This window comes from Eptatretus burgeri, chromosome 10 (genome assembly GCF_056783735.1).
Source record: "Eptatretus burgeri isolate ZD-2024b chromosome 10, Ebu_testis_v1, whole genome shotgun sequence".
Lineage (NCBI taxonomy): Eukaryota > Metazoa > Chordata > Myxini > Myxiniformes > Myxinidae > Eptatretus > Eptatretus burgeri.
In genome coordinates, this window is record NC_140970.1 from 49,106,218 (window position 1) to 49,121,146 (window position 14,929).

Genomic DNA, 14,929 nt, shown 5'->3' on the forward strand with positions numbered 1-14,929 from the left:
CTCTTCAATGTGGCCTTCAACTGATTCAGGAACTCGAGGTAAGGCATGAAAAGTGTCAATAATATCATCATTGCATGTACGAGGCCTGGTATTGGCTTAACGGTGAAGGTGGCTGGCTTAATATCCTCGGGCACTTGAGTTCAAGCCCCTGTTATCCCGTTGAATTAACACCAGGTAGGGTTAACTCAGCCTGTCGTTTTTCTGAGGTTGGCAAAATGAGTACCAGGGAGCATTGCGTCAGTAGCGCAGCCTTGCAACCAGAAAATGATGTAGCCACAGGCTGCATATGAATGAATACATGTACCAGACTTTCAAAGCAGTTTGTTTTTTGCAGGATAGCCAAGGCTCTACAGGTACGTACACTCACTTCCAAGCAGTCTAGTCTCGGTTTGAATCCTGACCCACCTATAAACTATCATCCTGGTGTTTCACAGGTGCAAAGGGGGATTACTCAATGTGTGTGCCGTCCCTCAGAATGATGGAGTCCCATCTTCCAGCATTAGTTGGTGGACGTTCAAGATCCCACGGTGTCCTTTGCGAAGAGTCGGCGAGCTATCGCTAAAACCATGAACAAATTCCAAATTCTTGCCTGAACGAGTCAGTCGATCGGGACTGGCAAGTGGTTTAATGAAATACTTGGGTCAAAAACTCCCCAACCAACCCACAAGAATGTGGGAATAATTGTGGCCGTAAAAGAAGAATAGTCGCACAACAATGACTAGTAATGAAGCATGGGGGCAATACCCCCTGGGTGCTCACTTGGTCGTGGTTGGTTTAGATAACCAGAGAAGCACTGGTAGGCATGGATGACCAACAAAATATGTAATGTAGAAGAAAGTAAATACATGTGGATTTTTTTTTTTAATGCCATGAACAAACCTTGGTACATCCCGGGTGATGAAGGTTGTGGTCAAGTTTCATCAGAATTTTTTTGTGTAGTTTCAGAGAAGAAGTTGCAAGCATTTACAGAAAGACGGACTGACGACGCCCCATCCCATAAGCTCCCCGGAACGATGTTCCAGGTGAGCTGAAAAGCAAACAACACAGTGAGCATGCCATTGATAACAAACATAATGAAAACAGAATCATCACAGTTCCATTTTTTTTTTTTTTTACATGACAATGTCCTTGTCCACACAGGAACTCGACAATGTCTGGTCCCATGGCAAACAACTGGGACAAGAGATTGTGGGGATTTTTGTTGAGCAGGATTGTGTGCAACATAATCATCAAAACCTGTCAGACTTTCAGCAACAAGTCCATTTGTGGTCTGCATTGCAGGTGCGAGTTGGATTGCATTCCACAATTTCGCATCAGAGTAGTCTGTATGTAGCAGGACTTCTCTGTTCAATGATCCTAAGCAGTTGCCGGTAGGCTAAACTTGGTTTGTCCTTTTTTGTGAATTGCAGCACCCAGAGCAGAGCATGAAGTAGCACTCATGGTAAAGAAAAGTGTAAAACCCATGGAGGATAATGGAGAGCCCACTGAGGTGAGTGTGGGGATGCCCACTGAGAAGAGTGTAGAGATTCGTCTCTGCATCAGAACCGAAGGAGAGATGAATGGGTGTGTGGAAGCAATGAGGTCGAATGTGGGTGAGTTTTTACAGGCTCAGAATGAAAATCTGAATGTGATAAACGACTGGTGCAGTGACCTGGCAGGAACATATGACGGCCTGAAGGAGCAGGTGGAGTTCGCCACGTACATGAACGTACACATGCCTGGTGAGGACGAGTCTAGCCAGGTAAGGGGTTCCTGGGTCGTCCCTCCCCAGTGCAGTGTGTGCATGAAGGTGCATGTATGAATTAAGTATTGTGGGTGGGTAGGTTTAAGTGGAAGTTTGAAGAAGAAATGCCTCCAGCCAGGTTTGGGACGGGTTAAGTGTTAAGCAGGGTAAGAGATCGGGATTTATGGTCCTGGCTCAGCGGAGGCTGAGGAGTAAAGGTGGGGGCCAACTAAGGCAACTGCTCCTGGGCTAAGAGCCTTGGAGAAAAGGCAGGGGCTCGCTTGGATGACTTATTCAGCTTCGAGGGCCTTGGAGAAAAGTTGGAGGCCAGTGTAGGTGGCTGTAGCTGGCCTTGGCTCCACCATGAAATCAATCATGCCAGCAGGGTCAAGAACACCAGGGTCAAAAGAGACAGTAGTTGGAAGCAGTGACAGATTGACATGTGGTGGAGAGGAGAGGGGATGTGAGATCATTGTAAATTTGACATCTAAATTGTACAGGGAAATTGGAATTTTTGGAAATTTCACAACACTTTTGATAAGTTTAGAGAAATTAGACATGGGTTGAATTGGTTTGAATTTGATGAGTTATGAGTGCACCTTTCTCCTCCACTCTTTTTCTAGCTCTGGAGGAATTTGGGATGAATGGAGAATGAATGGGAAAGTGTGCTGGTGTGAGGGTGGGAAGTGTATGAATGTGGCCAAAGTTTAGGTGTGTAGTCGTATAGTTTGAGGAGTGAAAGTTTGAAGGAGTAGCTCCAGTCACTTATGTGTGAAAGAGTAGCTCCAGTCAGTTATCAGTGAGATAGGGGGGGTGAGGAAAATTTGCAAATTGGAAATCCAAAGCTGTTGGTCATTCGGTTTCGTGAAATTTGAAAGAGGAGAGTAATTATGGAATTTGTAATGAAAATCTGAAGGTTGTGGGTTGGGAATGTGGCCTGAGAAGTCGAAGGAGCATTTATTGAAGGCACTGAGCCTTGGGGCCTTCCAAGCAGCCGAAGGCCACCAGACACCAAAAAACGAGTTTGGAATTTAGAAGCCTCAGTTAGCTGACAGAAAAAAGAGCCTGCGGAATACTAAGGGAATTCCAAGGTAGTGTATGAAAGCAAATTGGGTGTTTGGGTTAATCTAAACACCCCTTTTGAAAATAATTAACGGCCTTATTAGTTATGCTTTGTCAAGGCTTTATCCTTTGTCAGCCCCTGAGTCAGCCCTCTGTCAACTTGCTGGTCTTATTTCGCCATTTTGTTCGGTCTGCTCAGCAATTCTTTGACTGGGAACAGGCCGCAACGGTTTCTTAACGACAAAGCGCTCAATTCTTTTTTCACTTTCTTCACTCATATCATTGAATGCCTGCCTCATCTTCGTACCTACAAATCGCTGGATACATCACAATGCTTATAAATGCCCAGAGATGCCAGTGTTCATAGCTCTATTTAATTTCTACCTCTGCCACCAGAGAATGGAGGTTATGTCTGTCTGTCTGTCTGTCTGTCTGTCTCTCACCTCTCTCTCTCTCTCTCTCTCTCTCTCTCTCTCTCTCTCTCTCTCTCTCTCTCTCTCTCTCTCTCTCTCTCTCTCTCTCTCTCTCTCTCTCTCTCTCCCCCCCTCTCTCCCCTACAGGTCACAATTTTAAACCGACTTTCACGAAAGCACCACATATGGTAGAGTTTGTCATAAGCAAGAAGCCTATTGTTTTTGAGGTCAAAAGGTCAACATAGGCCCAAGGTAATCAACTTAGGTGAGATTTCTAAAATCCTCAATTTTCATCTGATTGACTTGAAATTTCAAGAGGATTTACATTTCAAGTCACTTAATTCAACTAGCCAATTATGTTTGAGTTAAAGATCGACCAAAAGGTCAACAATGAAGGTGGTATTTCTAAAATCCTCAATTTTCTTCCGATTAACTTGAAATTTGAAGAGGATTTGCATATTTGGTCATTGAATTCAACCACCAATTATTTTTGAGATCGAATTTGTTTTATGGATTTTGCAATTTCGTGCTCTGCATGACGTCTTCTTGTTTTGTCTGTTTGTCTGTGTTTGTGTGCAGGATATCTCAAAAAGTTGTCGACTGATCCGGATGAAATTTTGTGGGCAGGTTCGGTGTGTGACAAGGATAAACTGATTAGATTTTGGTGAAGATCCGAATCCAGATTCCGACTACGAGAATTTTTAAAGTGATTCTTCACCATTGAGAGAAAGGGCCAAAACGATATAGTGCTGTATAGCATCATATTCCAAAAATGTATTGGGCCTGATATGTTCTCATGGATCAGGCATTACGTGGCGGAGGTATGCGCTCCACCAAGTGCCTTTCTAGTTGTATATGCGATAACCTCTAGAATCTCTTGACCTGAGTCGAATTTCAAAATTTAAACTTCTTAATTGACCTCAGCATCAGTTCCGACTGCTTAAAAAAAGTATTAGTTTGTCTAATTCAGACATTGTTTGACACTCCGGGCATCTCCGAGAGCATGATGTTTAATATGACCGATCAGCGATCACTAATCACTTGCCAAGCCTACCGTTCCTTATCAACTGTTTCGTTGGAGTGCTTGCTTGAGTGTTTAAGCCACTTGGTGAGCACTCTACTACAAGCTGCTTAGTTGGTCATTTCAAAGCTTGGGCGATACACAGCCAAAGTCCCCATGCTGTCAATCTGAATTCACATTGATTGGATGTACGTTTCAGGCCCCACACACCTGTGTTGGGCCCCACAGTACCCTGTTGTGCCTCAGGTGCAATTTTATTTTTGGATGACATCGCTTTGTTTCAGATTTTCGTGCGATCTGCTTTCATTATCCGCCCATCACTGAGACATGGATACATGTAACAAATAGCATCCATCGATCTCGTATTCGGTGTTCCACCATGTTGGTTCAAGCTGTGAAAAGCATTGACTGACATTTTGTGTTCTCTATGACTTGATATATTCTTGAATTGAATTTTGCTAATTTCCCATTTGAATTCCTCTTTCAGAGAACTCTATTTAAAGGTAAATCGTTGTCTGTCTTTTTATGTACTGTGTGTGTGTGTGTGTGTGTGTGTGTGTGTGTGTGTGTGTGTGTGTGTGTGTGTGTGTGTGTGTGTGTGTGTGTGTGTGTGTGTGTGTGTGTGTGTGTGTGTGTGTGTGTGTGTGTGTGTGTGTGTGTGTGTGTGTGTGTGTGTATAATATTGTTATGGATTCAGCGGTGGCGGGGCTCGCACCCGACTCTTGACCCCAGTGTTAAGGGTTCGGACGAGTGATGTCAATCACACCCGACTCTTGACAGCCAAATGTTGAAGATTGGCATCACTTAACAACACCGCCGTCTCCAGGGTTATAATGCCGGCTGGCTCGGCACAATTCTCGGGTTACGCGCCTCATATCACGATACCAAAATACACCTGTGCCTTGCCAGCTGGGGGAATAGACCCCAGTTACAGACTGGTTTTGTCAGATACTGAGCAAATTATGCCAGTCTGTAACCATTTTGGTTTTATATACCAATCGAGCAAATTGTTCCTTAGCGCGGCACGAATTAATTCAAGGTCCGGCAAATCTCACGAATTTGTCACAAATTAATCACGAATTAATACGGCAAATCTCGTATAACTCAGCCAGATTTATTGGGGACACATCGGGGAACACAAAGCCTGGTGTTGGCACAGTGGTTAGGGCAGCAGCTTGGGATCCAAAAGGTCCTGAGTTCAAGCCCCGTTGGGCCACTGAATTAATACACCAGGGGGTTGACTCAGCCTGTCATCCTTCCGAGGTCGGCGAAATGAGTACCAGTGCACTGGGCCGGTGTATACCACGGTTAAAATAGGTATACCATATCCCTGTGTCATAAGAGGCGACCAGGGTTGCGTCAGGAAGGGTATCCGGCGTAAAACATGTGCCAAATCACTATGCGGATCATACGGATGATCCGCTGTGGCGACCCCTAACGGCAGCAGCCGAACAAAGAAGAAGAAGAAGAAGAAGAAGAAGAAGAAGAAGAAGAAGAAGAAGAAGAAGAAGAAGAAGAAGAAGAAGAAGAAGAAGAAGAAGAAGAAGAAGACATCGGGGAACAAAACACAAGCAAAGTATTCACGACAATGTTATAATTAATCTATAACCCGTTCTTAACTAGGGAGCTACGGATTACGGGTTTCGAAGGGAACCCTAGCGAGATACACCTTAGACAACATGCAGACAAGACACGGACAGAATGCAGACAAGACACAGAGTACTTGGTGATGCTTCATGGGCGAGAGGAAAAGTGTCAAAAGCGCGAATGCGGCTCGTGACAAGCCGATGTCCACGGATTCGAGCACCCAACCTCAAACACGCCGCATGGCAAGATGGCGGCGTCGTCATTTTTCTTCTCCCAGCACAGCCCGCGCACGCAGCCTCTGCGCGTCCAGACCCCGCAACGTCGACGGCCCAAGACGAAGGATCTATGGTATGGTCCAGCTGGCTCTTCCCAAGGTCCAGCATACAAGACCAGGTTTGGCCTGTTCACCAGATCAGACCAAATCGAGGTGTTGGGCTCCGCAGACGGATCGACAAACGTGTCGAGCCGTGCCGTGAGTAGGGACAAGCAGAGGCTCCGTCACTGGACCTGTCGATGTCCTCATAAAAGTCGATCGCTGACTCCCACTCGTCGTTTCTCATAAAGATGATGGCAGACAGACCTCATGCAGTCCCCTTCCCTGCCTTTCTTTCGGCTCGCTCCTCACGAAAACCGATTGCAAACAGACACAGCCGTCCCCTGTACAGCCGATTGGCGCCACCTCGGCACTCTTAGTCCCACCTTCGCCTTCCTGGTGCACGCTTCTCTAGGCCACTCCCTCTCAGAGCGCTGGGCTATTGTTCCCTATTGTCTCAGAGCGTTCCCCTATTGTCCGGAGAGGGGAACGAAGAAGAAGAACCTCTCGGTACACCACCACTGCACAAACAAATGAACAGCCTCCAACACCTCCCGGCACACATGTAATGTCGAATTACCGAACAACCTGGCTAAACATGCACTTAATGGGGGATCTGAGCTAATCCTATATTTAAAAACACACTAAGGCCCATTTCCGCAACACTACCCCCACCTTTCTCCAGAGGCTCTCCCGAGCCTCCATCTGGGGCAGCCCACGGCAATGGCCCTGTCTAACGTACAGCACAGATCTCCCATTTACTCTAACCCACAACATGGGAAGCACTTAACTCCAAAAACCAAAGTGTCACAGTAAGATTGGCATGTCCCTATCCTAATGTGTCGGATCACTAATCTAACAAACAAATTCACACTCTATGCACACTACTTAACATTCTAATTATGGATTTGAACGGGCGGGCAGTCAATTTTACTTTTACCACCAATATTGGCATAGGAGCAGAACATTCAAAGGTTCAAAGTTCTTCAACTTGTTCGCTCCTTCATGCCCCCTCCCTGCAGTATTGTCCATTCACCCCTGAAGGTTTCCTCACTTAACGGCCTTATTGGCCTCGCACCAGGTGAGCCCAGTGGCCTAATCTCACAAAGAGTTCTTCGGCCCACTGAGCCCACAAAATGGCATGAATCTTCGGCCGCAACGGCCCACAAAATGGCATGAATCTTCGGCCGCAACAGCCCGCAAAATGCTTCAGCCCATATGGCCTATTCACAAGCAGCAGCAGGCAACAAGCCCTGCATTGGACAGCATCTGGCACAGCAATGGTGGCACGGTGATATCGATGGTAAACAAATGCAGTTTGGAGGTGTTCTTGAGGACGCAAGTGGGTGTGATGTCCTCAGACCAGGTGAGATGGAAAGTACCCTTAACCTTCCTTTCCTGACTTGCTTTGGCAGGACTTGTTTTGGTATTGTCTTCCTCATACGTTCTTTTTTTTTTCTTTCTTTCTTTATTATTTTTTTATTTTATTAGCAGACAGGATGGTGTGTTTCTTACTCAAACGTTATCTTCATGGGTGTGTGCTCATGACATACTGGTGGCCTCTCTGGCACTTGGAGAGGGTGACCGAGCCTGGCCCTTGCTAATAAATTTTCCCATCAACACTACTCATACCAGGAGTCACACATGAATGGTGTGGAGGAGAGTTCATCAAACCTAACCATTTACTTTTAGCTCCAGACTATGCAACAAACCCTGCTATGGCTAGAATGATCCTAATGACCCATCTTTCCCAACCTGGCACACTGTTCCATTCTTTTAAACCTGGGCAAGGCCCTTATTTGTCTTTTTCCATTTGGTGGTGCCAGGCATAAGTCGCTGGCTGGGGAGTGTGACTGCTACAAGGCCTCTTTGCCTGCTTCCAATCGGGGGTGGAGGACACTCAGCGACCTCGGGGCTCACCTGAGCGTGCTTCTGCACTCCTAACTAAGGGGTGGCTCTCTATCCCCCATACTATGCTCTCATAGCACCCATACTGTGCTCTCCTGGTACTAAACCTACCGTGCTCTCCTGGCACTGAACTCAATTGTGCTCTCCTGGCACCTCCGACAGCCTTCACCTGCCAGGAACCCCCAAAGCCCTGGTGCCCTATTTCCCGACTCGCCAACTTCCAATACCATGTCACACTACCAGTCAGTATCCCCATACCTTGGCCTGCACCTACACCTAGCAGTCCGCCTGCACAATGGAACAGCAGCCAGAATCCATGTCGAATCCTCGAAGTCCCCCAAACCTACACTAACTTGGTTAAGAGACTCCTACCGACAGGGTACGTTGTTCGCACTCACTCTCCTGATTTGCACAATCACGCCATTCACCCAAACACTTTAGTCATTCATTCCACAGTGCCGCACACCCAGTCCACAACACCATCCAACACCTTTCACGTTTATGTGAAAACCAAAAACACACCAGTCCCTCGGATACCACTTGGTCATCAAATTTAACCAGTACACTTTTTCATCAAACTCCAATTAATTTGTCACTACGTCCGTTGTCCGCTGGCCTCCTCCATACAGCCCTAATCGTCTCCACCATTTTTTTTTCCAATAATCACCCAAATCCACTCGTGCCACTCTTATCCCTTCTGTCATCTCTCAATTTGCAATCACTCTCGATATAACTCTCAATCAAGACTTTTAAATCCCAATATGGCCTGCCTCCCTGGCCCATTGGAAGGAGAGTGAGGGAACGAATCCCTCATTACCCATTACATGACCCCGCCACCTTTCCGCCACGGTTCAAAGGGGTCACGTCTCAATTGGGGTTGTGGTCCACCCCCTCCTCTTCTCCAGGGTTCGCGGAAGTCAGGTAAACCCCAATCGGGGGAGCGGTCTCCCCCTCTTCTCCATAACTCCCTGAAGACAGATAAACTCCACTCAGCGAGCCAAACCCCTCATGTCCTCAGAGAGGTTTGAAGACCAAGTGACACACGCCAGTGCCGCTTGCTACTCATCTGCGCTCTACCCCAAAGTTCCTGTGAGGCTGATAGAGAAATTAGCATCCAATTTCTAAAGCCTGCTCCTGGATGCAGCACCTCCAACTCTGTAAGAGCCCATGTGGGGCTGTCCATTATGGTTTCCGTCCCCTGGCTCAAGTTCTGTCCTGGTGGCATTTCTATTTCTCCTTGCACCTCAAACCTATTTCCTATGTCACCACTCATTCATGCTCAGGACTCCCACACACAGCAGGCTGCACACATCCCAAGGTTATGTGTTGACATTCCACACCTTCGACCTTGCCTGTGTACTGACCAACTGCCTCGCACTCCAGGGCTACATTCCCAAACGCCACGTGAATACCCACACACTTCGGCCTCGGCAGCACATACCGGTGCTGTAATCTGGAGTGTGGGCTCACAGCATTCATTCACAGGCACTCCACCCACACATTCAGGGGTCACGCATACGTGCACCCCATCAGACAGAGTCTCTTCGTTAACATAAAATCAATTTCTACCTTAAGCTCATCGTCCGCACCATGTATGCATGTGTCCTCGTACCTGCTTCGTTCCAGTCACCTCGGTCCGGTCGCTTCTCTCCAGCAGGTTACTCATCATCGGTTCGCCACACTCCTCTGGGGCTGTCAGCTCCACATGCTGGACCTGCTCAAACTGTATTTCATTCGTTAACAACCCCGTATGCTCCCTCAATGTCTCCTTCACCAGGGTTTGCTCTAATTGTGGTGTCATCGGGCGAGTGATGTCAATCAAGTTCTGCACCACTAACATTCCACCCCGTGGTGATATCACGCATCCCATATTATTGTGCTGTTCTACTTCCTGGCTCCATTTTCTTTTCCATTTGAGTCGTTCTTCCTCTCTGAGCCTTTTTAGTTGTTCGTTATCTTTCCGGAGTTTTTCCATCTCCGCGTACTCCAACCTTGCTCTCTCCTTTAGTTGGTCAATTTCAAATTCATGTTATTTTTGTTTCCTCTCCCACTGTCTCTCTTGTTCCTGATTCTCCAATCTCGTCGTTTCCTTAAATTTATTGATTTCCCTTTCCTGCTTCATTTGTTGTTCTTCCAACATCTCCGCGTACTCCAACCTTGCTTTGGCTTCGAACTGTTCGATCTGCACAGTGTGGTTCCTTAACGTTTCATTCTCCATTTTCTTTCTTTCCTCTCTTAACATCCTCAGCTCGTTTTGTAATACCCTCTCTTTATTTTGGTGTTTTTGTAACACAGAAGCTCTTTCCCAGAATTCCTTGCTCATCTCAGCACCTCTTTTGCATGCTTCCTCCCTCCTTTCGTCCATTTTCTTACCGTATCCCTTGCTAATTTCTAGTTGACATGGCAGTTCATTTCCCCTGCATTCCGATTTCCACAACTGTCCTGACTTTCCCAACAATTCTTCCCTCTCTTGCTTCAGATATATCTCTCCTCTTTTTATCTTCTGTTCTCGGCTTTCTCTTCTCCGATTGCTTGATCTTACCTCTTCCTTCAGTTGTTCCGATTCCAAATCGTGTTCCTGTTTTTCCTTTTCCAGCTTTGTTTTCTATTCTTCTTCCAAGTTCTCTCTATCCCGGGAGTTACTAATTTGCTCTTCCTCTATTCTTTCATTCAGTTCGCTCTTCTCAAGTTCCAACACCCTTCGGGTAAACCACTCTACTTTAATCATTTCTCCACGTAGTACCACGCCTGTGTTGGCTCAGTCCTTTTCCAGCCCCCAAATTAGTTCCTGTGCATCGGCCAATTGTTGTGACTCCCCGTGCACATAATTTTCCCGAACCTCGTCTGCGTGCCGTAATGCCTCGTCCAATTTAATTTGTAACTCCTCTATATAATTCTCACCACACCTCCACTGCTCCAAGGCATCCGACAATTGTGTATGAATCTCGCCAATGTACGCATTGGCGTCCTAATTCCTTTGCCATGGTGCATACCGTGTCCACGTGGTTTGAACCGGTGGGCGGAAATGTTTTCTTCGTGCTGTGCGGTTCGTTGCCCTATTTATAGTAACCTTCTCCCGCTTCGTGTCGCGCTGAGGTGGAGCCGCGCCGCCATTTTGCGACTCAATTTTTCTTTATAATTTCGTAGTTTTACACCCGGTCCGCTCAAAATAAAATTCAACCTAATTTTGAATTTGTGAGCGACGGTCCCCCCCCCCCCCCACGCCTCTCGTAACCAATGTTCGAGGTGTGAACGACACCAGTTGTTGTTGAATTAGTGTCCTGCAAATTTATGGGGGTGGATGGCTTCACATCCCAATCCTGACTTCCAGTGTTATGGTTCCAGCGGTGGCGGGGCTCGCACCCGACTCTTGACCCCAGTGTTAAGGGTTTGGATGAGTGATGTCAATCACACCCTACTCTCGACAGCCAAATGTTGAAGATTCGGCGTCACTTAATAGCACCGCCGTCTCCAGGGTTATAACACCGACTGGTTCGGCGGTTCGGCACAATTCTCGGGTTACGCGCCTCATATCACGATACCAAAATACACCTGTGCCTTGCCAGCTGGGGGAATAGACCCCGATTACAGACTGGTCTTGTCAGAGACCGAGTGAATTCTGCCAGTCTGTAACCATTTTGGTTTTATATATCAATCGAGCGGATCGTTCCTCGGCGCGGCACAAATCTCGTATAACTCAGCCAGATTTATTGGGGACACATCGGGGAACACAACACAAGCAAAGCATTCACGACAATGTTATAATTAATCTATAACCTGTTCTTAAATGAGGAGCTATGGATTATGGGTTTCGAAGGGAACCCTAGCGAGATAAACCTTAGACAACATGCAAACAAGACACGGACAACATGCAGACAAGACACAGAGTACTTGGTGATGCTTCATGGGCGAGAGGAAAAGTGTCAAAAGCACGAATGCGGCTCGTGACAAGCCGAAGTCCACGGATTCGAGCACCCAACCTCAAACACACCGCATGGCAAGATGGTGGCGTCGTCCTTTTTCTTCTCCCAACACAGCCCGCTCACGCAGCCTCTGCGCATCCAGACCCCACGAGGTCGACGGCCCAAGATGAAAGATCTATGGTATGCTCCAGCTGGCTCTTCACACGGTCCAGCATACAAATCCAGGCCTGGCCTGTTCACCAGGTTTGGCCAAATCGAGGTGTTGGGCTCCGCAGGCGGATCGATGAATGTGTCGAGCCGTGCCGTGAGTAGGAACAAGCAGAGGCTCCGTCACTGGACTCCGGATGAACCTGTCGATGTCCTCCTCATAAAAGTCGAACGCCAAATCCCACTCGTCATTTTTCATCCAGTCGATGGCAGGCAGACCTCATGCAGTCCCTTCCCTGCCTTTCTTTCGGCTCGCTCCTCACGAAAACCGATCGCAAACAGACACAGCCGTCCCCTGTACAGCCGATCGGCGCCACCTCGGAGCTCTCAGTCCCACCTTCGCCTTCCCGGCGCTCGCTTCTCTAGGCCACGCCCTCTCAGAGCGCTGGGTGGGGCCTATTGTCCGGAGAGGCGAACGAAGAAGAAGAACCTCTCGGTACACCACCACTGCACGAACAAATGAACAGCCTCCTATATCTCCCGACACACATGTAACGTCCAATTACCAAACCACCTGGCTAAACATGCATTTAATGGGGGATCTGGGCTAATCCTATATTTAAAAACACACTAAGGGCCATTTCCACAACAATATATATATATATATATATATATATATATATATATACATATATATATATATATATATATATAACCACAATGGTACTTGGAACAGGCCCCAGTGCCTCGGCCACAAAGGTCCTCTCACAAGTGCTCATATGGGAGGGGTGTGTGTGTCGTTGGTTGTCATCTCGACATGCAGGTTTCAGAATGTGGAACATAGCCCTCCCAGTTCTCCAAGTATTCACATCAGTGTGTATATGTGTATACGTGTGTGTATATCTTTGCATATACGTGTGTGTGTGTGTGTGTGTGCGTGTGCGCAAGTTTCTGTTGATGACTGCTAGCTCCACATGTGGGTGGGTTTCAGGAGATTGAATGGAGACCTACCAGGTCTCAAAGTATCCATGTGTGTGTCTGTGTGTATGTATTCCTGTGTGTGCGTGGTCATTAAGCATAACATATTGTTTGCAGATCTGGGGTTTGAGTTTTGCCACGAGGGGAAGCACTCAAGTTCCTTCCAAACACCCGGTCCTGAAGCCACCAAGCACGGATAACTCCGCGCGCCAGCGGGTTGCTAGCAACCATGAGCGCCGATTGGTACTGCCAATCCTGCAGAGTTACACGACTTCACGTATTACTTCGTCAGGTTACCTGTGAACGGCTGCACCAAGGTGGCGTCTCATGCTTTCTACTTATTGTATTCTAAGTGTATTCTACTTACTTACCGGATGAGATGCAGTCGAGCGGAGCTGCGAGAACGCACCGACTAGCAAGAGCCAATCAGTGGGATGAAACTTCCTGGCTAACCGCGTGCGGACAACACTGGACCAATGGAGGAAAAGATGCGATGAACTGGGTACATTTATAACAAGCAGGTTTATTTTTAATTAAGGTGAGGAAAGGGCATGTGGAACAATAAAGAGTTTTATTACAAAAGAAATAAGTACAGCAGGGAAAAGCAAGGATTGGTGAGGTGCAGCAAAAGAAAATACAGTTATCTACAAAAGAAGACATCGTGCATAGCAAACCCGATATTATGCTTCTACAATCTTATCTTATGCGAACATGACAGGCACCATTAGACACATACCCGAGAAAAGTTAGAGCAGCAAGAAAGATAGAGACAGCTCGAGGTGATTGCGACGTCGAGCTGGTGCGGCCGACGAACCAGTGCATACCCAGTCGCATTGGTGGGGGAAAGAAAGAGGAAAACGGGTGTCTACAGTGCGTGATTTGTGGAGGTGCGATGCAGTGAGGTGCAAAGAGGAAAATGTAAAGATTTCGGTCAAGGGTGGTGGGGGGCGGGGGGGGGGGTGGGTGGTGGGGATGTCAGAAATGAAGCAAAGAACGCATGAGGAGTATAGACTTAACGTGAGCACAGAGAAATCTGTTAGTATAATGATTAATTAGTGTAAAACTGCACTTCGTCCAGCGCCTGGCTCTCGATGAGCTCGGCACCACTTCCCCCGCTCACTCCGCTTAGCACAGCAACGAACGAGCTGCACGTGACATACAAAATGAGCCAGACCAGACGAAGAGAGCGAGCATGTGGAACTCAGTACATTTATAACGTTCCTGTGAGGGCAGAGCGCAGGAGGCAGAATAGGCAGGCCGTGGGTGTATCCTTGTGCTGCCATTGGCGTGCAGACGCTCACCCTGGCCTTGGCCCTGCCGAGGTGAGGATTCATCATTGGAAATGCTCCCCCAGTTGCTCTGCACCTTGTAACACGAAAGCGCTCTGAAATTCAACATGGAGCGAGGCACCCAATCGTGTACCCTGTACATGAGCACATCTCCTCCTTCCCGCTGAGTTCCAGGCACATTTTAAAATGAAACTGGATATGCAATCAACATTGGGAGATACATTAAATATTTAAAGATTTTTTTTTGGATTTGACCCCCAGTTTATGCCCAAGGGGGTAGGGACTTAAGGCCACAGGGGTCAAAACAAAAGATTTTCTTTTCACTCAAAATTTGATATTGGGTCATTCCTGGTGGAACTTATTTTTTCCATCTTTCAACCTTGTTTTATGTGGGAAGCATGGGGATTTGTGATGGCATACCATCAAATTAATTCTAGTATAATTTATCTTGTGGCCCTGGTACCAAACTAAAGTTTAACCACATTATTTATAACCACATTCTCAGCCTATATACTTCCCACTCCCTCCTTCCAAACATGATTAATAGCAAATATCATCTTTGTAA

At 47.1% G+C, this 14,929-nt stretch overlaps 1 long non-coding RNA gene across 1 annotated transcript; it reads left to right on the forward strand.

Annotated features, from left to right (window-relative positions):
* Positions 1–858: 858 nt before the first annotated feature.
* Positions 859–3,442, forward strand: LOC147018518 (uncharacterized). Its single transcript, XR_015062803.1, has 3 exons — positions 859–1,022; positions 1,141–1,281; positions 1,410–3,442. It is a non-coding gene; the product is annotated as an uncharacterized LOC147018518 (long non-coding RNA).
* The last annotated feature ends 11,487 nt before the right edge of the window (positions 3,443–14,929 follow it).